Source organism: Athene noctua, chromosome 9, assembly GCF_965140245.1.
Source record: "Athene noctua chromosome 9, bAthNoc1.hap1.1, whole genome shotgun sequence".
Taxonomy (NCBI): domain Eukaryota; kingdom Metazoa; phylum Chordata; class Aves; order Strigiformes; family Strigidae; genus Athene; species Athene noctua.
Window position 1 is genome coordinate 25,673,924 of NC_134045.1, and position 26,363 is coordinate 25,700,286.

At 49.2% G+C, this 26,363-nt stretch overlaps 1 long non-coding RNA gene across 1 annotated transcript in view; it reads left to right on the forward strand.

Annotated features, from left to right (window-relative positions):
- The first annotated feature begins 451 nt into the window (after nt 1-451).
- The window catches only part of LOC141963967 (uncharacterized), a 69,335-nt gene continuing 43,423 nt past the window's right edge, over nt 452-26,363 (forward strand). Inside the window, exon 1 of the long non-coding RNA XR_012634241.1 lies at nt 452-556. This is a non-coding gene — a long non-coding RNA (uncharacterized LOC141963967). The remainder of the gene's footprint in view (nt 557-26,363) is intronic.

Sequence of the window (26,363 nt, forward strand, 5' to 3'; positions counted from 1 at the left end):
AGGAAGATGGTGCTGGAGAGGAGCAGTTTGGGTCCCCACCACTTCATCTCCCCAAGCCTGGAGGAGCCACTTCTCCCAAAGGGCTGGCTGGTAACTAGAAAGACTGGAAGGTGTTTGAGGAAAGAACCAAAGTTTTGGGGGCTACAAGGGGCCCTAACTCCGTCTGCAGCATCGCCCAGCTGGCGGAAGACGTGTGGCTTGACAGAAAGTCCTTCCCGGCACCGTACCTGGAGAGCAGACGTTAGTGCTGCTACCACAAGTGATGCTTGCTTTGCCTTCTAGCTTTCTCTTCTAAAATTTCTGAGGTTCTTACCCCTGGTTGCTGTTTTTATCACTAATATTCTCAGATAAAGGGATTAGTGAGAAAATAGAGGAGCAGTAACACAGATCTTTCTGTTTGCTAAGTAAATCTCTTAATTTATTTTTTTTTTTCCATCCTAAAGGTGTCTGGCAGCAGGTGAGGAGGGGCTGGGACTAGAGAGGGAGCACGGCTTAACACCGAGGCCATCCTAGACAGTGCTGCTGCCTGCTGGAGCCTGGACCCGGTCAAGCAACGGTAAGGAACTAATCTCTTATTTCTTCTGAACTGGTAAATCACCAAACTCAGTGCGGAACGAAATCACCAAACTCAGTGCGGAATGTTTTCTCTGCTGTGCTCCCGTGCCCAGGGACTAGGGGTAGGACTTTGCTGGTGAGGCTTTGTTTGTTTGAAGACACTTCTGGCTGCTCCCCGGTTCCTGCAGCCATAAAGGTGGCTCCATCCCTTCCCTGTTTACGTCCATACACGTTCTTACAACACGACGCTGCTTTCGGGGTGAGCCACAGCTGCACTGCACCTTCCAAAATAATTCCTCTGTACAAACCCAAACGTTCAGCCTGTGAAAGCTGGCACTCGAATCCTGCATTTGGGAAGTAGGGAATACCTCAGGCAGCGTAAAGGTCTTGGCCATGGAAGTTGTGTGTGTGTGTGTGTGTGACACTGTATTTTGTTTCCATGTTTTCCTGGAAGCTCCAGGATAGTGCAGAGCTCAAAGTCCCATGTGCATGGGACACGCTGTCTGCCCTCCTTCCCTTTGTCTTCGGTGGTGGGACAAAGCCCAAAATCTGACCTGATTTTTATTTCTGCTGTATCTTTGCAAAACCAGCGTCGCAGGCTGCGATGGCCTGGTTTCCAAATTCAGGACTTTATAGTAGTTCTTTTCTGTAGGAAAAAAAAAAAAAAAAAAAACTTTAGGGGGGAAAAAAAAAATCACTCCAGAAGCTCAACAACACTGAGCAGCCTTCCAGTAAGGGGTGCTCCTAAGCAACCCTGCGATAACAAACGCAAGAGAGATGCCTACAGCCTGTTGACAGAGGACCAGCATGTGCTGTGCAAAGTTTTTCACCAGTCCTCTTGTATTTGAGCAGATCTTGTGGGCAACCCTAAAAAAAAAAAACTCCGCAAAACCAGTATGTAGATGGGAATGGGGTAAAAAGAACGTCATGAAAGAGAAACATATTTCACTTTCCAGCTTCTAGGGAGTTGGAAATAATGTGGAAAAAGATGTTGTTAGTTAATACTGATGAATGATCCTCTGGCAGCACCATTAATCAAAGCTAATCATCGAAATGTTTTTGGGAGCGGAAATCTGTGCGCACTGGTTTTGATTTTTTGTATAGAATAAATGGCTTTATCGGATTCTTCTATGGAGTTTGACGAGCATCCAGTGACCTGCTGTTTTCTTGTCCGTCTAATGACTCAGGGAAATCTAGAGGGCCCAGCAGAGGCCTTGCTGGCATTAAGAGCTCGAGTTAATACTTGTAAAAGCAGCTACAGGAGTCAGATGCACATCCCCATTGGCTCTTGGGGTGATTTTACTCGTGATTTTTAGCTCTGATCATTATTTATTTACTTCATCTGAGCGTGTGCGTTTGCAGTCCAGGTATCTCTTTGGTGTAGATGGTTTATTCCCTTGCATTTCCAAGTGATTGTTCCACGAATGCTCCTTTCTGCAGCAGCTCCACAGCGACTCTGCCTTCATCCCCCCTCCTAAAGGCCACGTTTGGATGTGTCAAGGGCTCTTGCTTATTCATATCGGGAAAATTACTCTTCTGCTTACCCACTTTGCAAAGATGTTGCTGGAGCGTAGGTGTGACAAAAAGATCAGCTTAAGTGCTTTATTCAGCACGTGTCCCATTAAAACCAGTGAAACTCCCTCTCCAGGAGACTGAAGAGTGATCCAAGGTCAAAAGCTCCAGATGATTCACGGGCCAATTCTGGTTTTATGGGTCCCCCAAGTTTCACAGACACCTTTGCACAGAGGACTGGCAGGTGAGCACTGCAAATCACCAGCGCCAAGGATCGCTCTGTGCAAACGTTCACAACTGGTTTCCAGGACATCAGGTTTAGGCAAAGGCTGAGAAGTCGCTTGTGCTTGCTGTGTGGATTTTCTTGCGACAGCAAAACGAAGGTGAAATTCATTAGCAAGAGCTGAATCCTGGATCATCTGTTGAAAAAATGTGGGTTCTTGCCAAGCTGATAGAAAGAGAAAGCAGAGGAGTAGTATAAAAATTTATATCCCGTTTTATATCTCAGCGTTGCAAGGACACCCATGCACCCAAACCACCACGCTCTGTAATTAGGGAAACTGATTGCAATAATGGGAGATAAAACACAAGGGTCAGCCAACAGCCAAGGAGCAGCCCGTGGCCCTGGATAGTTATACCAACCACAGTCAACATTAAAATTTTTTATAGTGGTGTTGGGACTACAGTGCAGAAGAATAGGAAATCAGAGAAGGCAAATGCATATAAAGTGCCTTGGAAATCCCCCTCCATTGCAGCGTTACCTTCCTAACCGGCTCCTAACCCCTGCCCACGTCCTTCTGAAAGAGCCATTATGTGCATTATGTGTCAGCAAAGACTCATATTTGTTTTTTTCTCTTTGTCTCAGTGTTTCAGATGACTTTCTGCCGTGCAATTCCTGATGTTTATTTTTTTTCCCTAAGAGCTGATAGCTAAATATATTCCCCATCTCCACACTTTGACTTCTGCTGTTTGTTTAATGACCTTCACTTACTTAGGTATGATTAAGTTCATCTGCGTCTGGGTATTTTGGTTAGCATTAAATTCCCTTTATTTTGGGAAGTTCATTTCCACACTATGCTTTCTCCCAGTTGCCTTCCTGTAAGTGAGGAGGGTGGTTTTTGATCCAGAGCTCCCCTCCTCCCCACTCCTGTTTTGCAATTTTTCCTTCCTGGCTTGCAACCGGCTTTCCAGTTCTGCCTCTCGGAGAGTGAAAATCCACCCTGGAGCAAGACACTTTCTCCAGCAAAACTGAAACTTGCTGCTGCTGGGGGAGCCAACGCTGCCCAAGGGAAGATGCTTGAGACCCACATCCCTTCATTACATCCCCTCCTTGGGATGTCCCCAAAATCCAGCCCTTTGCAGAACATCCTTGCTGCCACCATCAAGAGATGGTGGTGGTGGGTCTCGACGCACAGTCACCAAGGCAAAGGGAGACCTCTTGGCCACCGTCCATCTGTCTTAGCAAACGGTGACTCAGAGCGTGCGGTGGCGTTTGGGAATTGCTCATGGGTGGGTGGTTATTTTTGTCTCTCTTCCGAGCCGTGGTGTCCAGTTGAGGCCCCGCAGCGAGCGGCTGCGGAGCTGGGAGGGAGAGCGGGGCTCAGCCCGGCAACAGCAACCGAAACGCTCCACCTGGAGGTGAAAGCAAATTATAACGGGGGCTCCCTGGCCAGCTGGGATTTGTAGATCAGCAGCTGAACCAAAAAAGCAAAGGGTGTAGTTATTTACCTTGCGACGACCCAAAACTGAGCTTATGTCGAGGAAAAGAATCCATGATTTAAAAGAGAAGCGATGTGGAAGTGTGCAGAGCCCTTCTGCGGGGGGAAAGGCAGCGCACGGGAGATGCTCCTACGCCAGGCTGCGTCTCCCCCGGCATCTGCTGCCTCTGTCGTGGGGAGACCGCTGAGATTTTTTGGGCCAGAAGTGAGCGTTTGAATGAAGGGATCTCCCCTCCCAGGGCACAGGGGGTTTTTTGAGTTTGGCAGCTGAAGCTTTTTTGCTCCTGCCCCTGCATCTCTGAGCAAACTTCTTCTTTCCTGGGTGCTGAGAGTCTGCCTCATCATCAAATTTTATTTATTTTGAGCACATATCTTAAATATCCTGCTGAACTCCTGATGTTCACCACTCAACCTGCTCACCAATAGCTTGTGGTTTACAGAAACAACATTTTTCAGTTATGAGCAATTTACTGAAATGAAGTCACCCAGACTAATTAGAACTACAATTCCAAGAGCTCAGGACCTTGGGGAAAGTTGGGGTTGTGTTTGAGGCAGTTTCTGTGTATTTTGGAATAACGGCTCCCTGCTAGCTCCGATAAACGCTGAATTGAACAAGCTGGTGATCTGATCCACTGGGCATTTCCACTGTTCCTGCAAACAAAAAAAACCTGCCTTGTCTCTGGGGATGTTTTGCACGTAAATATTGCTCCGAGGGAAATTAGTGTTGAATATATGTGGAAAATAACCAAAAAATATAGTCATATATCTTGTAAGACTTACAGGAAATTAGCACAAGTGAATTACCCTAAACAAAATTACCCTGCCACAGAGCACATGTGTTCCAAGGAAGAATTTGAAAATCATTTGAGAAGGCTTTTTTTTTTTTTTCTTTGCGAAGCTAATGGATCTCATAATTTTGCACAGCTCTATTGGAAGTAGGAAAGAACCTGCCTTGTCCAATTAAGAATTAGAAGTAGAGCAGCAACAGGGAGAAAGAATTCTGTTTTAAAAAAAAAAAAAAAAATTGTTCTCAAGCTCCATCAAATCCTTCTGAATTGGGAATTCTCTCCAACACAGTGATATTTGCTGGTACCAGAAAAATGCTGGTAGCTTGGTAAATTTAAAAATGTACTGTGCTGCGGCGAGGGACGAGGGTGGGCTGGGAGAGGTGTCCTGGGCGATGGGGAGCGTGGGGTGGCTCTTGCAGAAGCTGAGGACTCGTTCTCCAAAATATGAGTAAAAAACACAGCGTTTCATTTAGCATATTTAAGTATTTACTGCTGTCTCAGGAAGCAGGAAATTCCTACCGCTATGGGGGAAGCACAAAGTTCAGTCGGACAAACGGGGAGGATAAAAGATGCTGGGAAAATGCACTTGATCCTGATGGGATTCAGCAGCCTGGAGTTAGGTGATTATTTATCGACGCAAGGGCACAGCACCGTTTTGGAGCAGAAATGTCTGATGGCTCAAAGCAAACTGGTCCAGCTGGTGGGTTTGGGGGTGTCGGTGGCGCTTCTGCCCGGCGCTCTCGGAGGAAGATGCTTCTGGCCCAGCCCTGGCTGCGGAGAGGCTGCGCTTTTCTCAGACGATGCTTTGGGTTATTGTTAAAATCGAGGAACTGGCTTCAGACAGGCTCAGGCTTTCAGGTTTATTAGCTGTGTTTTCAAGCTGGGCTCCAATTCCTTCTGCTGGAGCACACGCCGCCGTTGGGCTTTATTCTCCTCGCCATCTCCTGCTGACCGTAATGAGCTGTCGGAGGGGAGGGAAGGAAAGGTCAAACTCCTTCAGCCTCAGGTGCGAAGGGGAACACGTGGAAAACAGATCCCTGTTATTGTAGCAACCGAAGTGCTGTCCTTGGCGGGCGGGAGAACAGCCCCGAAAGAGCAGCATGGGGATGCAAACAGGGCGGGTTGCTGTGGCAATGGCAGGGCTCGGGTGGCCGGGGTTGATGGAGCCACTTTGCCCCCCACGCGTGGGGTTAAGCTCTTCCAGCAGCTCGTACCGGTGCAGAGAAGCCATTTGGTGCTGAAATGGTTTGCTTGGCACTTTTCACTATAGAAACTGTGATAGAGCTGCCTTTTTTTTGGGGTTGGTTTGATTTGCAAGCTCGTGTTGCTTTGCTTTGCTTTGGGCTAGGTGGGCGAGGAGCAGGCACAGAGAGGTTGAATGCATTTATGTTTGTTGAGAGCCAGGTCCATCCATCCAGGGAGCATGATAGGACAGCTCTAACTGTATTATTTTAGTTGTCCTGAGGCTTTGTTCCAGCAAGAGAAGATGCCAACGCAAGAGCAAGTTAGCAGGGAATACTGGATAATAATCACCACGTTTTATAGGCGGGAAGGGAAAAGATGCTCTTTCCTTTGAAGGCAGCTGACTTGTCCTGAATGGAGCTCGGCTGCTGCTCAGAGGAGTAAAGCTCGGAGGAGTAAAGGACTTGTATGTCCCCTTTTGTGGCGTTAGGCTTTCCAAAGGCTGGGGCAGTGGGGAGCCTTGCAAAGGCCCTGTGCATCCAAACACTGCAAAACCCACACTGCTGACATCCCAAAGCGTTTCTGGCAGTGTGCTGGCCCCTCTCCTGCTACTCTTGCTGGGACTATCTTGGGATTTAACCAGGGCTCCCTGAGTCAGCGGAGCGAGGTGTTTCAGAAGGGGCTTTTGCAAAAGATGAAGCCCCAGTTGGCGTGATGTGAGGAAGCTCAAGCTCTCCTCTTCACCGCTACGTCACGGTGTTTTCTCTCCTAGAAACAAGAGTGGTGGGAGACCATAAGAACGAGCTGGGAAACATGCTCTGGCTTTGTCAGAATCTGGGCACTAAACTGCTGATAAGGGAGGGAGATTTTAAAAATTCAAATAGCCATTAAGTAAGAGCCACCTCCTGCTCTGCCTGGTCCTTTTCCCCTTCCTGGGCCCAGTTCCCAGCACGCTCCATATTGTTCTCCATTCCTGGATGGGAAACAGCATTAAAAAAAAAAAAAGTGGTTGGTTGTAATTTTCTGCCTGGAATTTGCTGTGTGCTCCTGGTCCTTCATTCTCAAGACCTGCTGTTGCAAAGCCTAATGCCACAATGATGGCGAGGCCGGGGGGGGCAAGCATCGGTGGGTCTCCAAGCTCCCCACCCAAGCAGGGAGGAGATGAGCGTCCCGGGAGGGTCCTCGCGGCAGGGCTGGGCTGTCGGCTGCAGGCTGAGGTCTGCGGGAACACGCTTTACCCCGGCGACAGGCAGTAATCAACAGTCCATCTAAATTAAGGGTTTTTTTGAAGCCTACAAGGAGCCTGGTCTGTGAATTGTGTGAGTCGGCACAAGGGCAGCGTCGTGGTGGTGACTCTCTTGGCCGTTGGCAAGTTCTGGCTGGAAAAAAAGGGTTCTCCTGGGCTGCTGTTAGAACGACCTCAAATGCCAGCGTTTGTGGCTGTTGCTCTGCAGAATCCCCACTCCTTTCTGGGGTCCCTGGTGTAGTCCTCCTCTACCTGGGAGCCCCCCACGCTCCCATCCCAGGGGACCTGGTGACAGTGCTGGTGACAAGCCCAGCCCGGCTGGGGGGAGCGAAGCGCTGGGGTCCCCGTGTCAGGTGGGAGCTGTCAGCTCCGCCGTCGCAGCTCGCAGCGATGGTGGGTGAGATAGCAGCTCCTCCTAACTGACAGGTTATTTTTTTCTCCCCGTGCAGTTCACTGGGAGGTCAATACACTGTAGGGGCTTTTTTTTTTTTTTTTTTTCCCTATTGTAGTGGGGAGTTTTCTGGCTCAGCCTGTCTCTGCTCCTGAGTGGTAACTCCTTAGCAAATGAAGCATGGATTCACCTGCCTTACCTTAGGCATCTAAAGCTCAGCTACCTAAGCCTGTTCTAATCACCCCCTTAATAGCCATAGAAAGGCACCTGGCATGTCCTAAAGCAGGTGTCTACGGGGAGTTGCGTCAGCAGCCTGCTGAGGATGAGCTTTTGTGACTGCAAGTCCTCATCCTCTGCCTCAAATTACCCCAGAGCACATCTTGAGCCTGGTTCTGCTGTGCCTACCAAGCTGATGCTCGGCAGAGGGTTTAACACATCTGAACCCCACTCTGAGGAGCAGCGGGTGCTTGCCTGGGGGCCCTGCGGCCGCTTGCTCTCCTTGCTGGCCAAGGTCAAGGTGCCACAGCTCCGTGGGGCTGGGGGGGAAGGTTGGAGCTTGCTGCAGACAGGCGTGTTGTGCTGGTAGACCGAGCCTAGGCTAGCCCTGTGCCTTGCAACCCGGGGATGGGAGAGCTTGTCACGGGAAAGCTGTGCACTCCCGTTTTCACGTGTCTGCTTTTATTAGGTGTATCCCCTCCTTTGGAAGCAGAGGCCAAAGGTTTTCATACACTCCAGCACCTTTTAAAGAGACCTTTGCGAAACCTGAATCCTTCTAAGCGGTAACGGGTGTTTTCCTGATGTGCAACAGCCATCCAGAAAGCACACAGAGCTCCTTTAAAACACCCACATGCCTGTGCTGGTTTATGGAAGCCCTGCAACACCATCAGGCTCCCAGTTAAGCTCCCAGTCGCTCTGAATCAGCTGCTGAGGGCCAGCAGAGGCTTCCGTGTCGCCGCCACTCGGGATCTCCAAGTCCCCAGGGCAGGACTGACCGCACCGACATCCCCACAGCAACACCCGTGTGCAGCAGCTGCGTGGATCAGCTCATTTCTCGGGTGTTAGATGAGATGACATCTCATCCCCCTTCCCTGCTCCTCCCCAGGACATATCACCTTCTCCCCACAGCCCGTCCTTTCCTCCAGCGCCGATGCTCGGCCTCCAGCTGATCCTCTGCTCTCATCTCAGTCCCCATCGGACCCGAGCGGGGCGGTTGTGTGTGTGTGTGCACGATGAGCCCGGCACATCCCTGCCACCAGGTCTGCTATACGTCTGCTGAACTGAGGGGTGGGGGGGTTTATATAAAATAACTAAAGCTGGCTAGCCCAACCCAGGACACGGCCCTTCTCAGGGAGCTTATCTGTATCGGGAGTTCTCTGGCCCCAAAATGCGATGGTTGGATATGAAAAATTTTTGGCTTCAGTAGAATTATTTGACTATTGGACTGGGTGTGGGATGGACTGTTATTCCCCATAGTCCCTCTCCAGTCTTCTTCCCTCTTCCTTAAAGAAAACCTTCTCCCAAACAAAGAGCTTTGTTATGTCTCATTGTCTTCTCTGGCACTTGGAAATGCAAGTTTTTCCCATCTATCTTTTTGGCATCTGTTCACACTCCCCAGGACTTTGTTGTTGGTTTTGCACTTATTCTTGCTCTGAGACTTGACTTCAGGACCATGGGAAAGACTTTATGGCTGCAATGGGGCAGTGATATGTCTGAGTAGAGACCCCGCTTACCCTCCAGACCCTGGCCTGCAGGAGGACTACGGAAGCGGTGAAGCTCATGTCGTTGCCTGCGGTGGGCTGCACCATGCAAGGGTCTGATCCAGGCTGTGGGAGCCTGAGGAGGAGCAGGGAGGGAAACCAAGGTGGTTTATTTCCCTTTTTATTCTTCAGACACATCAATCCATACTTTGGTATAGTACATGGCCATGAGTCACACACGTCCTTGTCCAAGAAGTTGGCTGGTTCTGGGCTGGAGCTTGGTTGTATCTGTGAAGAGGACTATGACATAATTTTTGGCCTTAGCAGATGATGCGGGAGGCCCCTGTCAATTGTACATGAAGCATCTCCAGTCTAGGAACTGCAGTGGGTAGAAAATGTCCCAAAGCAGAGAGCCACAGTTGTGAGCCAGGAGTTGTGTGGGTGACGTTTTACATGGCTGCAAGGAGACAACGCAGCATTTCCTTCAGGAGAGGTGAATTGGGCAAAACACCCCACTCCTTGCAGCCTTCCAGCTAGAAATCCTTTCCATAAACTGAAGAGAAGGTAAGAGTTCCCACGAAGTGAGCAACATCCATGCAGAGTGATGCTCAACGCTCATCCTGCCGTGCCCCGCTCCCAGCCGATGGCATCTGCGAGGCTACAAAGCGGCAACGTTCATCCCCGCTCAAACCTTGACAAAATGAGTGTTTCTACTTGACTTTGCCAGTTCGCTGTTGAGATTATTACCAATCCGGTACATTTTTTAAAGCAAATGAGGTTTCAAAACGCCTGTTGATAAGATCTTTCTTGCCCTCAGTGGAGTCATTAATTCAATATGCTGAAATACCATTTTAATTAGTTTGCACGACGGTCCCAAGAGCAATGAAATAATGCTCTTTATTGTGTGAGTATGTAGTGTGCTGTGCCTAATCCTGTTCTTTATCTCTTGTCTTCTGTTCTGTCTCACTGGCAAATATTAGTGCATCCTGTCTCCCAGTCATATCCTTGTGTGAGCACGCCAGCAATCTCGAGTTAAATACTCGACGTTACATTAGAACAACATTGTAGTTATTACTTGACTGCCAGAAAAATTGGAGTTAAAGGCTGCCTTTGATTGCTTATGTTGTAGCCAGGTATTACAATGACCCCGAGACTGCATAGTTGAACTTATCTTTAACCCCCATCTTCCTCCTCTCAGCTCTGCTAGTTGTTGCTGTGCTGTAGTAGGACCAAGAGTTGCCCAAGGAGAGCAGAGCCATGATGGACTCGGCTCCAACAGTGGAAATGGGTGACGGGATTCACCCAAGGTCGCTTGGGTGCTCTGCAGTGAGCACGGATCTGGACAGTGTGATCGGAGCACGTGCTGTCCCCGTGCCAGCTTTGCCTTGGAGGACACCAGCGATTCTGTAGACACCCCAGCATTTTATTTTAGCTAACGCAAGATACGCAGAGATTTAGACAAAATAATAAATGCCCAAATCTGTTTTACGTCCTCTTTTTCTTTAATGACTCTTGAAAGGTCTTTGAACGCAAGTCCAAACCCTCTAAATAATCCCATATCCTCCCTCCTGCTTTGACGCACCTGAGCTCTCCTCCAGCACACATTGCCCTTCCTGCTCTTGCAGCTGGCTTCCAAAAACGACTGCTGAGAGATCTTCTCTTTCATAATCTTCCCGTCCTTTTCCAGATGATTCTTGCTCAGCCCCAGCGTATGAGCCAAGCATCTCACCAGGTCTGTTGCTTTGTTATTTCAGCGCTGGAATTCAGATTTAAAAAATGTTTTGCCTAAATGGTACCTGTGTTTCTGGCTGCTGAGCTTGCAGAGGCTCATCGGTGGAAAAAGGCAATGGGAAAAACAGAGAAGCTCCTCATTCAAGATATTTTCAGTCATAAAATGTCCTCAGTGACCAAACAGAATTCACAGGCAGTACATAGGCTCCCAAAACCATCACAAGGTCATCACATTTCTTGTAAGCTAATCAAATTTTTCACGGAGTATTGTAATAAGCTTGATGTTTTGTTGTACAAAAGCAAAGACAGAAAAAAAATCTTTGGGTTTCAGCCCTCAACTGATTTTTAAGACTAATCTCATCTGTGCTCTGCTTGTGGTTGTCTTCCGTTTGTAGTCAAGGAGACCTTTCCTACTATCCCACCGCTCATGTGTGATGAATTCCCATCGTGGTCGGAAGATCCTGGCCAAGGTGTGAGACTCACCTTCAAATCTTGTAGGCTTGTGTACTCTTCTTACACACTGTAGTAAAGCCTTGAAATGTACATTGCCCCTGAAATACCTCCAAATCGGGGAGAGGCTGCTAAAGCTGGTCCAGTTTTTTGTCTGTTGAAACAAATAATTTCAAGAGAGAGCAAGCAAACCCTTAATGGCTGGTTGAGCACACCAGCTTCTTTCCTCTACAGTGTAATTTGCAAACCGTAAGGAGGTTGGTGGTGACTAAAGACACACAGTCCATCAGATAATGTCCCGTAGGTTCAAAAAATGGAAATCCCTGAGTCCACTGCAGGGAAGAAGAAGAGAAAGGACCCAAGCACGATGGTGTGAAGGACACGTACCGCAGCACGTGAGCGGATCCCTGTGGGGACACAGTTCACGAGGAGCTGTTGCAATAGAAAACCCTGGGGTTTGCCTAGAGAGAACCTGTTGTTGCAGTAACTCCCTGTGGGAGCTTGCACAACGTGCCGTGGGTGCCAAATCAGCCGGCGAGCTTTGCTGCTTCTGTGCATCGCGTGGTGCAGGCCCGTCCCGGTCGGATGACAATATTTATCTGCAGGCAAACCCTCACCCTAATACCAGCAATGTGCCTTACATTAAGACTGAAATGTCTATTAGTTGTTTTCACCCTCCCTCAAACCAGTACAGATGGTTTGGCTTTCTGTTCCAGTCGTCTGGAAAGGGCGGGCATGCCCGTCACCGGAGCACGTGGAGGATGCAGATGCCGAGCAGCCGGGCTCTGCGGGACGGGGGGAGGAATGGACCCCCCTCAGTTTGGAGTGACCTCAAGGAAGGGTCTCCTCCCTGCTGCCATCTCCTCCCTGCTGCCATCTCCTCCCTGCTGCCATCTCCTCCCTGCTGCCATCTCCTCCTGACTGCCATCTCCTCCCTGCTGCCATCTCCTCCCGACTGCCATCTCCTCCCTGCTGCCATCTCCTCCCTGCTGCCATCTCCTCCTGACTGCCATCTCCTCCTGACTGCCATCTCCTCCCTGCTGCCATCTCCTCCTGACTGCCATCTCCTCCCTGCTGCCATCTCCTCCCTGCTGCCATCTCCTCCCTGCTGCCATCTCCTCCTGACTGCCATCTCCTCCTGACTGCCATCTCCTCCCTGCTGCCATCTCCTCCTGACTGCCATCTCCTCCTGACTGCCATCTCCTCCCTGCTGCCATCTCCTCCTGACTGCCATCTCCTCCTGACTGCCATCTCCTCCTGACTGCCATCTCCTCCCTGCTGCCATCTCCTCCCCAGAAGAAGTTACCTGGGCAGGTTTTGTCTCGGCATCCCTATGGGTAACATCACTCACCCTGTGGTTTTTTTTTTTCCTTCTTTTACTTCCTCCACACACCATGTTCGTGGATTTAATTCATAATTTGTGTAGGAAGAGACACAGACTCAGGACATCCTTTTTTAATAATACCTGATATCTTTTAAGGCACTACCTGCAAGCTTGGGCAGATAGGCATTTTATTATCTACTTGCAAAATGATTACACTTATTAGCTTTACCATGTATTGTAAAAATGAATAGTGGAATTTAACCCAATTGTGATAATATGGAGCAGCAAAGAAATCTAGTTATATAATGTGGCCTGTTCCTAACCAGGGAGAAGGAACCCTCTGAGATGTTATTTTTCCAGTAGGATGGCTGCTTTCTAATTAAGTTTATTAAGTAATATCAAAAGCATATGGAAGTGGAAATGCCATTGGTTCATCATGAAGCGATTAAGTTTGTTAGAAAGTGAAGAGCACAGACAGACATTTCTCATAGCTAGTGCTGAAAAGATAATATCTACCCCAGCTTATCTGCACATCTATTTAGTGTGCGGCTTCAGCCAGCCCATTTGCTGGGTTTATACCTTCAAAGCCTTTCTGCCATTATCCTAGGGATTATTTTTCTGCCAAAACGAGAAGTAATCCCAATATTCCCTTGACTGAATCTGGGACGTTATTAGGAATTTGCCTGCATGTGTTACATTTTTACACTCTATTATTCTATGCAGATCTTTCCTTTAAGGATTTTGCTGCTTGAACAGTTTTATTCATCTTGAACCTAATCCAGCTGTAGTACCTGCTCTAATCTAAGTAATGCTTCTTATTTTAAACCTCTTCCTCCTTTCTGCTTAATCAGTCTTTGATACCTCTTTCTCATCATGAGCTTTAACTGTTTTTTTGCAACGCATCTGAAACTGAGCTTAACTTTAAGCAAGTGACTGATTCCAGCAGCTTCAGCCGTGGTGGGAGCTGGCAGGCCCTGGACACAGAGATTCCTCGTGCAGGAGCCGGGTCCAAGGGACTGATGCAGCCACGGGGTCCCTCTACCCCCAGCTCCTCATCAGCCCCCCGGGGACCCGCCGAGGGTTGTGTTGAGTTTGTGGCTTCTCAGCTGCCGGGTGCACGATGCGAGCTCCCAGCAAAACACGTCACCTTTCTGTCATGCCACAGCCTCCTGCTCTGCTAAAATATATATTTCTTCCCCACTTTTTCCCAGCAAGCTTTTCAGATGAGCAGTGAATTCCTGAGCGGGGGATTTCTGCAGTTCCAGGAGATCTTCTGGAGCTCAGATCTGTGTCTTTGAGATGGCCGAAGCCAGAACAACATAAGCAAAACAGACAGCACCTCATTATGTCTGGCCTAAGCAAGCTTTGCTTTTTGTGTGCATTAATGAGCTGTTTCCATGCAGCTAATTTAAGGAGGAAAGTGCATGTGCCAGAGGGGAAAGTGTAGGGAATCGCCTGCCGTACTGTGATTAAGGGTGTTGTACAACAAAACCAGAGCAGCTACTAATTGCAGCTGCGCTAACGAGATACTCATACACACCACAGCCTGTGCTCCTCAGGGTTCTTCCCCTCCTTCCACACCAAGTTATTCGCTTTCATCATTGTCGGGGCTTCGTTTCTTTGCTGTCTATCTGACGACAACCTTTTAATTCAAAGGACCACATGCCTGCGGTGGCTGCGGTGCCCAGCGGGGCAGGAGGTTTGCAGCGGGCTGGGGGCTCGCAGGGCACCGGCCGATCGCTGGCTGCAGGAGGGCTCCAGGTCTCGGTGTAGAAGCAGTTCCCGTGAAGATCTGTCTTTGCAGTCAGGCTCTGGGTTTATTTATTTGTTGTAAGCAACGTCTCGCGGTCCAGAAGCCTCTTGTTTCACAGTTGCTATTTGTCTTAATTGCTTCGTATTTCCACACCTCTGCATTACTGGCAGTAAGTGCCTTTCCTCCAGAGCTTTCCTGCCTCTCAACATCTTTTGAGGGAAGCTTCTGCCTTTTCTCTCACGCAGTCCCCGCTGCCTCCGTGCGAGCTTCCATGGGGATGGTTTCGAGCCTGCGAATCCTCTGCCTTGTGCGTAAAATTTATTCCCCGTCCCCCTGTTTTGCACCGCCAGCTCCCGGGAGGAAAGCAGGCAGGGAATGAAGACTTGTGGTTATCTTAAATGATAAGAGCGTGCAAACCTACTAATGCATTTTTTTTCTGGATGGGTTTTTTTCAAGTGTCATTCATGGGTGGTTCGTGGCTGTGATCCAAGGATAGGTTATGGACTCAAGGTGCTGAGCTTTGGACCACGTGTGCCATGCCCAAAATCTGCTCGTGGTCACTGCTTGCCTGAACTGCCTGGCCAGGGAAGTTTCTGTCCCATGCAGAAACTGCCCCACACCTTCCTGAGCCACGAGCCCCCTCTGCAACTTCCCCGTGTCCGTGAAGTCAGTGTGATGACTCGTGTGATGAGCTTACATATTTTAGGATAGGACTGAGCTTAAGCATCTGCTTAACTTCAGCTAAGTTCTCAATTATTCTCCCGGGTGAGGGTTTAGGTTTTGAATCCTGAGGCTGCTGAAGCTAAAAGTTTTATTTTCTAACTCTGATCTGGTATGCCTGCTTTTCTTTCCCATTTTTGGGTTGCTTTTGTTCCAGGAAAACTTGCTAACTGAAGTCTCAGCTGGTGCTGCAGAGCAATACATGGGGTCCTTGCCGTGAGGATTTTTGTGCTCGTCTCTATTTAGAAGAAGAGGCAGCGGGGAGGGGGAAGTGAGAATAAAATGCAAATCAGATGATGCAAGTCTATAACCTGACCCGGGACGTCACCGCACAGACTATTTACTTCAAAGATTCACCCTTTACCATGGCAACTCGGGGCCGAAGGCACATGCTGTACGAAGGAAAGTGCCCTGCTAAAGCCATTCACGTAGCCGGCGAGGTCTGGTTACAGCCCCTCGTTGGGCTGCTGCGTGCGCCCGGGCAGCGGGAGCCTTTCCAGCCCCTCGGCACTATACATCTTTCCATAGGAAACTTTCCTCCAGGGCCCAGCGTTTGCTCTGAGTTATATGCGATTACACAATCCAGGGACTGCTCCTTCAGTTAGGAGAAAAGAGGATTTTTTAATTTTTTAATTTTTTTTTTTTTTCCGCCTTTTAAATAAACTGCTCTAGTTCAACATGGCCAAGGGGCTACGCCATGGGCTGCCTCTCCATCCGTAGCCCCCCATGATGGCTCTGCTCCATGGGGGAGATGCTGCTGGAGGCCAACTCAAGCATCTTGCAGGAGGAGGAGGTGATGGAGGGGGGAGCATCGCTTTCGGAAGGGGGTGGCTTGTGCCTGGCGCTGCCCCTGGGGCCGAAGCGCTGGGTGCTGCCATGCTGCGGGGAGCCAGCACCCAGGAAAGGAGCAAAAGCAGATGCGAGCGTGGGTGAGGAGAGCTGGAGGGTGAAAGAGGGAGGATGTGGGCAGTGCCCTCACCTGCCCCGTGCTGCCAGGCTCGGCCCTTGATCGCTTCCCTTGGGGGGATCCCCACGGGGGGGTCTGCGATGCACCCGCCGTCCCATCCCCATCGGTCTCAGGCTGATGTTAGGGTTAATCTTGCCCTAGGAGAGGCAAGGCAATGTTGTTGTTGTATTAGATTGCTTAAAGTGTGGTTGGGATACCTGCTGACCTGTGAAAAATCAGCAGGTTTTTCACCCTCCTCTGATCTCTGCACCCGGGCCAAGCGATCAGTTGGTGTCGGAGGCTCGTGCGATGCTGGTGTCAGCGCTGCCCGTGGCTGGAGAAGCCGGTAGCAAACATTTCCCTCCTGGCCCTCATCCGGCAGGTGATTAATGGGCTTGTAACGAGGAGCTGCCCCTTCCCTCGGCACCCTCCTACCAGGAGTGCAGGCACTCGGGCACGGAGGGACATTTATCCCCGAGCAAATCCACGCTCCTGGGCCCAAAGCCCCAGACCAAGTGGTGGTCATATATCCACAAAGGCAAAACTTCTTAAGGTCAAGCCTATCAGGGAAAAGTTTTGCTTTTGATTCTACATTTTATATAAAAGAGCTAATATTTCTCAGATCTTTTTTCTTTTAGTTAAAAAAAAAAAAAAAAAAAAAAAAAAAAGGACACTTGGCGAAGGCCGAAGTGCTGTTACTCATTTAGCAAAACAAAGCATGTGGCTGTTTGTGTAGATATTATTTCTCTGGAAACACTGGTTTTAGTTAATCACCCTGTGACTTCTATTGGATTCTGTGTTTATATATTCGCCAAACCCTCTTCCTGGGCCTTTATGACATAATTTTGAGGTGTTGAAAAATCAGCTTATTCTCTGCCTGCACAGGCTGATAGTTTGGAGCATTTTTTTTCCCCTGTGAAGAAAATCCTCATAAACCACCTCATTCTTCAAGTGAAAGAACAGCTAAAAACAAAAGAAAAAGAAAGGGAGCTTTTCTTGGCTAGGGAACCAAGTGGCAACATCCACCTCATTTGATAAGCCAGAGGGAGAAGCGAATAAACTGGTGCCTGGTTTCCATTAGAACTGTTTAGGAATGATGTGCCCGAAAATGTTGCTTGGTGATTTGAGCTCCTTGTGATGGGCAGGGTCGATACCTCAGCTTCTTGCTGGCATTATTTTATTCTGCATAAATAAAATATTCCCAGAAATGCTGTTGCCTGTACCCAAAGCGAATGCCTGCCCGCTGAGGCTTGCAGACCCAGGGGTGATGGGCTGCTGGATTTTTCTGCCAGCTCAAAACATCACGCTCAGGGCTTGGGTCAGGCCAGCCCTGCAAACCAACAGCAAATGGAATTAAAGAGATGCATCTGTCGGCAAGGCTTAAGCCCGAAGTTGAGGGGTTTGTAGTAAAAAGGCTTTAGGAAAGCTAATAGGAAATCGAAATGTTTCCATTACTGCTTCATTTCCATTAAAATAGGTTTTGAAAGTCCATAGGCAGCTTTAAGGACATGCACGCAGCAGCTTGGGGCTGGCGTGCCAGAAAAAGAGAGTGAAAATGATGATTAGAATAGGTCAGCTATGGGAAAAACGTTGAGAAAAGCTTTTTACCATTTTGGAGCATTTTCTGCTTTGCAGGACTTAAAATGCTTTTCCTTCTGTTTGGTGAAATTTGCTTTTAAGGAGGATTTTTGACATTTTCCCCCCCTCTTTTGCCCTTTTTTGCAGTAGCAGGGGGGCTGGCAGGAGCATTCGAGGAACCTCCTTGCTTCCACAAGGTTTTCATATTTTGTTTTTCCACTATGTAACCTTTTAAAAATTCTTCTAACATTAGGAATATTACGTTGTTTCATATTTCCTTGGCCAATCTGGACCCTTTCTGGAGTTCAAGCTCTCTCTTTGAAGCCACAAAAGGCTAAATTGAAACATAAAGAATTTGCTACCAGACAAGGTTGGAAAACTCCCCCTCCTCCGGGATGTTCGCTGTCAGATTCAGTGGCAAAGAAAGGGGAGGAAAATAAAAAAGGGGAGGAAAATAAAAAAAGGGGAAAAACTCTCCATTCGGGTCCCAATAAAAACACAGAACATTACGGCAAAAGGAAAAGTTAGAAAAGGTTTATGAGCGTTTCAAGAAAGGTCAATCTTTACTGGGTTTCCTCCCAAGAAGGTCTGAATGTCAAAGGGTTGACCAAGAAAAAGCAGACAGAGAAAATCATTTCTTCCTGGTTTTGCTGAGAAAAAAAAAAAACAAAAAAACAAAAGGTAAAGGATGCGGTGTAGAAGTAGTGACAAATACTAAACATTTCTAATTTCCTGCAATTTAGTTCTTTCTATCTGTTATTTTCTGGAGATGGGAGCTGAAGCAAACGCTTTGCTCAGATCCATGGTTGGGATTTTGGGCTGTGGCTATGGCTGAGTCTCTCCACGCCATGATTGGGACCATCTTGAGACATCAATAAATAATTTGAATTAGTAATAAAATACATGGCCAGGCAAAGTTCAGCCTAGTTGAGGTTTAGTTTATTTATTAGAGAAAAAGAGCATTTCCCCTTCCTGTCACCCCACCACGTATTTTGCCTATATTTTTATATCAAAGCTGAATTATGTGTAGAGACTTTGAAAAAGGAAAGAGAGCGTGAGTGGCTTCAACTCCCAAGAAACATTTCTTATACGGGTCTGGGCCAGTTTTGGGGTGTCAGACCTTCTCAGAAAGACGAGATGCCAGAATCTTAGGGGACAGATAAAGGGGCCTTTTGGAAGCATCCTCTTTGCAATGCTTCACTTTCCCGAGGAGCGGGGCATGCTGTGCCCCTGGGAATTAGCATCTGCATCCATTATTATCTGTATGTGCGTCCATAATTACCTCTGTACGCAGCCCCACTCGTTCTGCCACCTCTTCTTCCTTTTCTGTTCCTCCTATTTATGCATCTCGGCCAAATAGCACTTTCACTCCTATTTCATTATTCCTCTTTGCATCTCTGTGGTTGCCCGTCAGCTTGGCTGGGTTTTTGGGGCACCACTTTGTCCATCTCCACTGGAGATGCAGTCACTGGGATGCTGCTGGGATGCAGACACCAGCAGGACAAATTTGGTCCCACCTGGGACCTCCGCAGGGATTTGCTATCTGAGCAGGCTGGCACGACCCGCCAACAGGCCACCAAAGAGCTCAAAGCCTTTGCAAGGGAATGAAGGAGCTAAGAATCCATTTCCTCATCATAAACTGGGGGAAATGAGCTGCTGAGTGACCCAGCAAGCTGCTGCAGGCTGCCTGGAGGGATGTGGATGAGATGAGGATGGTGGCTGGAGGCTGCTCCTCCTCGTACCAGCACGTAGGTGAGATGTTTTCCATGCGTTTGCTATACATCACAGCATAAATATATGTTGTCTTCCATCCAGATGTCTTGTTTTTTGCAAAACCCAGCATAGGGAGCCCTCACAAAGCACCTGCATGGGGCTGCCCCCGCTCTCCCCATCCTGCTGAGTCAGCAGCTCCTCGTTTTCGGCCCCTCGATGGTTCTTTCCGCGATCCCCATCCCGCAGCTTCACTTTTTGCTGCCTCCCATTTGAGGGCAGCTGTGCTAAGCTTTTCAGGAAAGGAACATTTTTCTGTTTCCATTGCTTAAATGAAAACACAAACAAACGTGAGGGTCACCAAAAAGCCAGTCGTGCCCCAGAGCAGTCCCCAGGTCGCTCCGGCTCCCAGCCCACTCCGACACCTCCTGCAAGAGTTTTCTGGCGCCGGTCCCTCTTCTAATATATCAGAATTTTTTGTAGTTTGAGAAGCTCTGATGTCTGTAACAGAGGCGTGATCTCTGCCCCGGAGCCTCGCCGCAGCATTGCTTTCTCCCCAGTAGCAGTGACTTGTTCTTCCCAGCCCAGCTCCCCACCAGCAGAAAGCCGGGTTTCCCTTTGCCCGGAGCTCGGTTAAAAACACACGGTGTGGCTTCTGGGAGGGGGGGGGGGGGGGGCATGAAAACGGATGATCCTCTGCGAGTGACATCCCCTTCTCTCTCTGACACCTCGTAAATCCAACGCCTGCCTCTGCAGGCTGGTTGCGGGATGCTGGGGATGTCAGATGTGGCAGCTCCATCACGCCCAGTGTGGGGTTATTGATGCTTTCCCCGTCCTCAGGCGGAGGCACTCACCAGTACATTCACGGCATTCTGGATGCGTAACGGCATCGCCTTGGACGGTGGTTTAATTAGTTTCCAAAACGTTTTGTATACAAAAAAAAAAAAAAAGTGCTAAGGGCCAAATCTGCTCTTAATTACCTTGTTTTGATTTTCCTGGAGCTCGCTTAGGCTGGGACTTGCGGAGCTGAAGGAAGCTGGCGCTCTGCGTTGCTGAGTTTATTGCGTGTATCTAAGGGCGTGTGGATGTTTGGACATGCAGACAAACACACACAACCTTCCTGGGACATCGGGACCCGAGGCCGATGTGCCCAGGCTGAGCCGTGGTGTGCTCAGGCCACGCTTTGCTTTTATTCTTCTCTAAGATCCTGAGGTGGGTCCTGAAAGAAGTTTCTTCACTTTTCTCTTCAGGTTCCTGAGTCTTTCCCAGGTTTCTCAGGTTCAATGGTGATGGGATGGATGGGAAAAAATAAATATCAGTTAAGAGACAGGATCTGCAACGCTGCTTTGCCCAAAACAGTCCTGAGGGGGTTTTGTTCCTACTTTTATCTGAATTCTCAGCCAGTCTCGCCCGCTCTGTTCCTCCCCAGCCTGTGTATCCACACACGCTGACACCGTGCAGATGCTTTAGGTGATAAGAGGGCATTTTTGGCGAGTTGTGGGTCGGGGGCATTTGTGGAAAGCCTTTGCATTTCAGGGTGGATCTGATACCGCTTGAAAATAGCTCTGGAAAATAGCTGCAGTCTCAGCTTGGGACCCGATTTCAGTTTCGCTGTTTCTCCAAACCACAGAAATCCACCCGGCATCTTCATTTTACATCAGCGGGGACTCCGCCGCTGCAGAGCGTGTGCGCCTGTGCTCGGCACGTCGCGGGACCTTCATCCTCCCGCCGGGACGTGGGGGCATCCCCAGGGCTCCCTCCCCAAATAACCCATCCCTTGGGCTACCAGCTGCCTCCCGAACCAACCCGGCAGCGCTGGGCACGGGGGAGGCTGGGGGAGCCCATGGCTGGGGCGTGCACAGGCGAGAGCGGGCTTGCTGCAGGGGGAGGGAGGGGGCCGGCAGAAAGAGCAGGTATGGAAAATGCAAAGACACAAAGAGGCTTTTTGAGGTTGCCCCGGAAACGGCAATTCTGGAATTTCCTAACTTTGCTTGTTGCAACTTTTAATGTGCCTTTAATAACGTCGGCGATGTGTTCGCGTGGGCCTGGGCTGTCAGTGGTTTGTAAAGCAGCATCAATCTCTCGAGTTTTGGGATTGTCAGAGGGTGGGAAGCCCAGTGTAAACGCAAGTGATGATGTAGCGTTTGCTGCTTTCAGCTTTTTTCATGCAGAAACCCAGAAGTCGGAGGATTGAACCTATAAGCACTCTAAATGAACGCTTTAAGGGTGGAAATTCGGTCTCCTGAGGCTACTATTGCTTTTAAAAACTGATCAGTTTAGACGTTATCGTGTCTTTGACAGATAAAAAAAAATCTGTTTCAACTTGTACTTGATCCCCCCTAAATCAAACCAAATAAACCCATCTCCCTTCTGGCCTGTGTCGCTGGGACAAAGCCCTGATGACCCCACCGTGCAGATGCACCAGGGAGCCCCTCTGGGCGGAACACAGCCCAAGGCAGTGAGCGAGAAGGGGCTTTTGACTGCTAGAAATGTTTTTTGCGGGGGGGAAATCCTGTGCAGGGCCGAGCCGGAGCCTTTCGGTGACGCCGTCCTGATTCATCTGCGCTTTGCCGTTGCAGCAGGTCCTGCCAAAGCCGAGCTGGAGCTCATGCGCTTTCTGCTTTGCTGCTCGCTGGCGCGCACGTTCTGTTCTTTTTATGTTTTTTTATTGTGAGCAATCATGATTTGCACGTTAATATAATATCATGATGATAATCTGGCAGCGGGCAAAGCTGGATGCAGCGTAGGAAAGTTCCTTCGTCTCCTGTTTCCATTTTTCTTGGAAGGGAGGGCAGCGCGAGAGGCGGCGGCCGAGGCACGATGGGCTCAAACCCACCGGCCAGATTTCTGGCCGAAGCGCTGGATCCAGCAGCCGAAAGCAGGGAAAGGGATTTATTCCCAATTGTAGGCTTTGGCACAGAGGCCGCGGTTGCACTAGGTGCTGGCTGGACTGCTCCGGAGGAGGATTCCCCTCCAACCGCAGGTACGGCCCCGGTGCGGCAGTGCCGGGCACCGCAGCTCGTCCCCACCGGTGGCCAGATCCAGACCCAAGATGGGGAGAGGGACAGAGCAGAGGAATGAGCACAGAAAGCAGCCCCCCGGCAGAAATGCAGCTCCCCCAGCCGTGGCAGCGGTACCCCGAATCCTGCGCTACTCGCTGGGGCCCTCGAAGCACCAGCTGCTGGAGTCAGGGGATCCACAGAGGTTCATGGGTTCATTTCGAATAAAAGTGTTGTAACTGGAAACTCGATAAAAAAACGTTGTAAGACTGAGGACAGAGATTAGAATAGAAAAACAAGTCCTTTTTTTCAGTCTAATTATTTTTTAAGTCAGTATCATTTTGCCTTTCGAAATCTGACTCAGGACTTTTGCATACTTGAGGCTGGCAAGGCTGGCTGCGCTACAAAAATGTTTGCCTCCAAGAAAGCCTGGCAGAATATGGGCTTTCCAAAAAAACCCAAACAAAAAATCAAGCTAATCCCTTTATATTTTCTGTAGCTTTTACCGATCTGCTCTCACACGATCTGTCTCCCTCCTTTGTATTGCCCGTCTAGGTACGTTACGGATCTGAATTGCCTCCTGGCAATTAAGCTGAGTTAAAATTCCTTCCTGACCTTGGGTTTATCAAGCTCCTTTCTCAGGTCTGGCATGTGTCAGGCTGCTAAAAAAAAAAAAAAAAAAAAAAAAAAAATCCCACATGCCACGACTCGTTGCCGAAGCCTTTGGGGCAGGGGGGGAAGCTGGAGCAGGTGGGACTGGGAACAATGGTCGAGGCAGAAGATGCTCACGTGAAACCGCGGAGCCGCGGGCTGTTAGAAACTTCAGCGGTAGCAGACTGGAAAGGAGGGGTTTGGCAGCCAGCCATCGCTGACAGACGCTGGCGAGCTCCGTGGAGGTACCTGCCCTTTCTGCTCAGCCTGTGCAGGGTTTCACCCGCGTGCTGATGAAGAGCCGACGTTGGCTTTCCGAGCCGCGCGCCCCGGGCACGCTCGGCCTCTCCGCTGCGTCCTGGGAAGCGCAGGAGCCCTCGCCTGGTCCGCAGATGGAGCAGGCATGTGTCCTAGCAGACAAATATTTTTCCCAAATATTTCCCAGGTGGTATTTCTGGTGCTGACTGGGACTGTTTTGCCCCTGGGGAAGGGGGGGTGGGGGGGGACATGGCATTTTCCAGCTGCCTGCGGTCGATGCCCGCGCGGAGATGCGGCCGACGGCGGCAGCGCCCCAAATGAGATGACAATCCGGCAGCGGTCGGATGCTGGGACGGGATGAACGTCTCGTCTTTGTATGGTTCAAATCATCTCTATATCTGGAAAAAATAAAGCAAATTGGGGCAGTGCCCTGGGATTTGGCTGCTGCTTTGTAAGACTGAAGAGTCGCTTTAGGTCTGTGGGTCCCTGAGCCCAGCCAGGCTGGGATTCTTGCAAAGGCTTGGGAAGGGGGAAATATTTATTAGGAATAAAATAACCAGGCAGCAGAGGATGCAAAATTGGCTCCAGCTTCCAAGGGGACCTAGAGCCCATCTAAACCTGGCATTTTTGACAGGGACTTTGCCCTGTGTGGTGTGAGGTGTCCTCTTTTCACGTGAGGAAATGGACCCCCATCTCCCACCCCACAAAACCTGCTGGGGCTTTCCTTTGAGGCCAGGTTAGGTGGGAATTGTAAGTGAAAACACCTCATCTGACCAAACTTCAAATTTTCATTTCCTTCGTAAAATTGGAAAATAACTACATTTTTATTAGAAATCAAATGTTCTGACCTAGCACTGTTCTCAAGCAGCGAGTTTTCCCTCAGCTCTGTTGCTGGTGTATGTGTCAAAAAGGAGCAAAAATTCCAAACCAAACCTTTAAAAAATATCCCAGAAATGGCTTTTTTTGGCTGACTTTCTCCCGCGAGCTTGCTCCAAGCTGGCAGGAAGGCAGGGAGGATCTGTTTGAGAAGTATGGATGTGGGCGAGCGCCGGAGCAAGGAGAAGACCTGGAAAGTTTGGGTATACTTGGAGTTTGGATATAAATTTGGGGGGTCACATATGGAGGGAGAAGTGACTTTTGTGGGGGGTCCAAACGCATCTGAAAGCTCCTAAACCCCGTAGGCTAAGATGCGGCTTAAAAAATCATCCCCTTGCGCCTTAGTGGTTAATAAGCCAATAAATAAACCCCTCTCCCTGCTATGGCCGGCAAGCGAAGACACATGTCTTCGAAAGACGCATTTTCTCCACTTTCTGCTGGAAGATTTCTATTTTCAAGTTCAGGCCAGCCACAAAAAATGCCTTTTTTTTTTTTTTTTTTTCCCCTCCCTTTCCCCCTCCCTTGGTTTCTATTGCTTTAGAGGGCTACAATAGTCGAAGGCTTTTAAATGAAATTATACCACCAGTGGGAGAAGAGCCAAGCGAGTTGTGCCAAGCTCTGTGCAAACAGCCCAGCAGACTTGAACTACTCCAGGCTGCATAATGGAAATCACCCATGTTGGCCGATAATCTGTGCATGATTCACGCTCTGGCAAAACGTGTTGTAACTGTAGGTGTCAGTTAAAGTCAGGCCCTTAAAGCTATTTTAACACGCTCCTTTTTAATGTAATTTCCTTTGTTTTTAACGGGAGTATTCATTAAAAAGCTGCCAGAAAAATAGAGGAAGGGGAGGGCTAGCACAGCTCTTGGGTTTTGAAAATGCTCAGAGGTGGCTTTTCTCCAAGGCCTGAGCCCATCCAGGGTCTGTCAGACGCGATGCGCTGAGATGCAGGAATGATGCCTCGGCCAGAGCCAGCTCTGCAGAACCTGCCTGGACAGTGGCATTTTCCACCCAGCGAGGACAGCTTATTTCCCAGGGCATCGTGGTTCTAAAGAGTTGCAATGGTTGTTAATGCTGTGAGGGTCTTTGCTGGGATGTAGGAGCCAAAAGAGGTGTTTTTTCCCAAAGTATTGCTGCTCCGGTGCCCGTGATGCTCTAAGCCCATCGCTGGCTCTGCTGACTCCAGGAGGTCATTTGAACCCATTTAATATTATGGCTGGGCTTAAGTGCTTGCCAAAGCTTGGTCTGTGGGGCATCGGGGTCCCTTTTACTACAAAGAAAACGGAACTTAGAGGCCAGAGATGAAAGTCGAGGTGCTCTCTGTGTTATTTTTTTAAGATCACATCTCTCCGGCTTCCTGGAGGATATTGCTGTGCCCGAACGCCAGGAGCTAAGACAGGGAGGCAACCGGTGGAGAAATCCCTGGGAAACAAAACAAAAAGAAAGACGAGAGTCCTAAGAAACCCAACCTGTCCTTAACGAAGCAGTGCAAACGGGAGGGGAATTTTGGCCAGAACGGTTTTTACAGAAGGGAAAAGGAAGCACACGGCTGCGGGCTGCCGCGTGGATCCTCCCCGCTTCCCCGCACCACTTACCTCAGGGGTCGAAGGGAAACGCATCCTAAAATACCTGAAATGTTTCAAAACATTTCAAATTCCCATCTGGGAATGAGAGCACCCTCAGTTTCCTTTGAAAAGGCCAAAACACCACAATAATTGAGATGGATGTGGTCTGGATGAGGTACCATGCTCACCCTGAAACAGTTTTTTTCCCCCAGCTTTTCAGCTCATCAAGCCTCAAATTTCGGCTCTGAGCTAACCTCAGAGTGCTCCCCCCCTCCAGGTTCACTGGAGTTTGCAATGAACCCAAAAAAAAAAAAAAAAAATCAGTTTTTTTTCTGGGATGATTTACTGGGTGTTGGGGTTAGCGCGGTGCTGAGCAGTGGTTCTTGTGCTGGAAGAGTCACCTTTCTCCATGGGAATGGGGTTTCTCAGCAGGTATCGCTATGAGCAGCAAATCTCGTTGGATTTATTAGTCTGTGCTGATTTTGCCCAGGGATCAGCATCTCCCTGGACTTGTGCTGGGTCCCAGAGCTGCTCTTGCTGTGCCAGGCTGTCCCATCACCCCTCGGAGATGGTATTTTTTTGATAAAGATTTGGGTAAGGAGGACAGGAGAAGGGATTGTGTTTGCTTTGCTGGGTAGGAAATAATCTGACTGCAGGTGGTTGGAAACTCTCTTCGCTCCTGCCTGAGACTGTGAAAAAAACAGTTGTAGTGC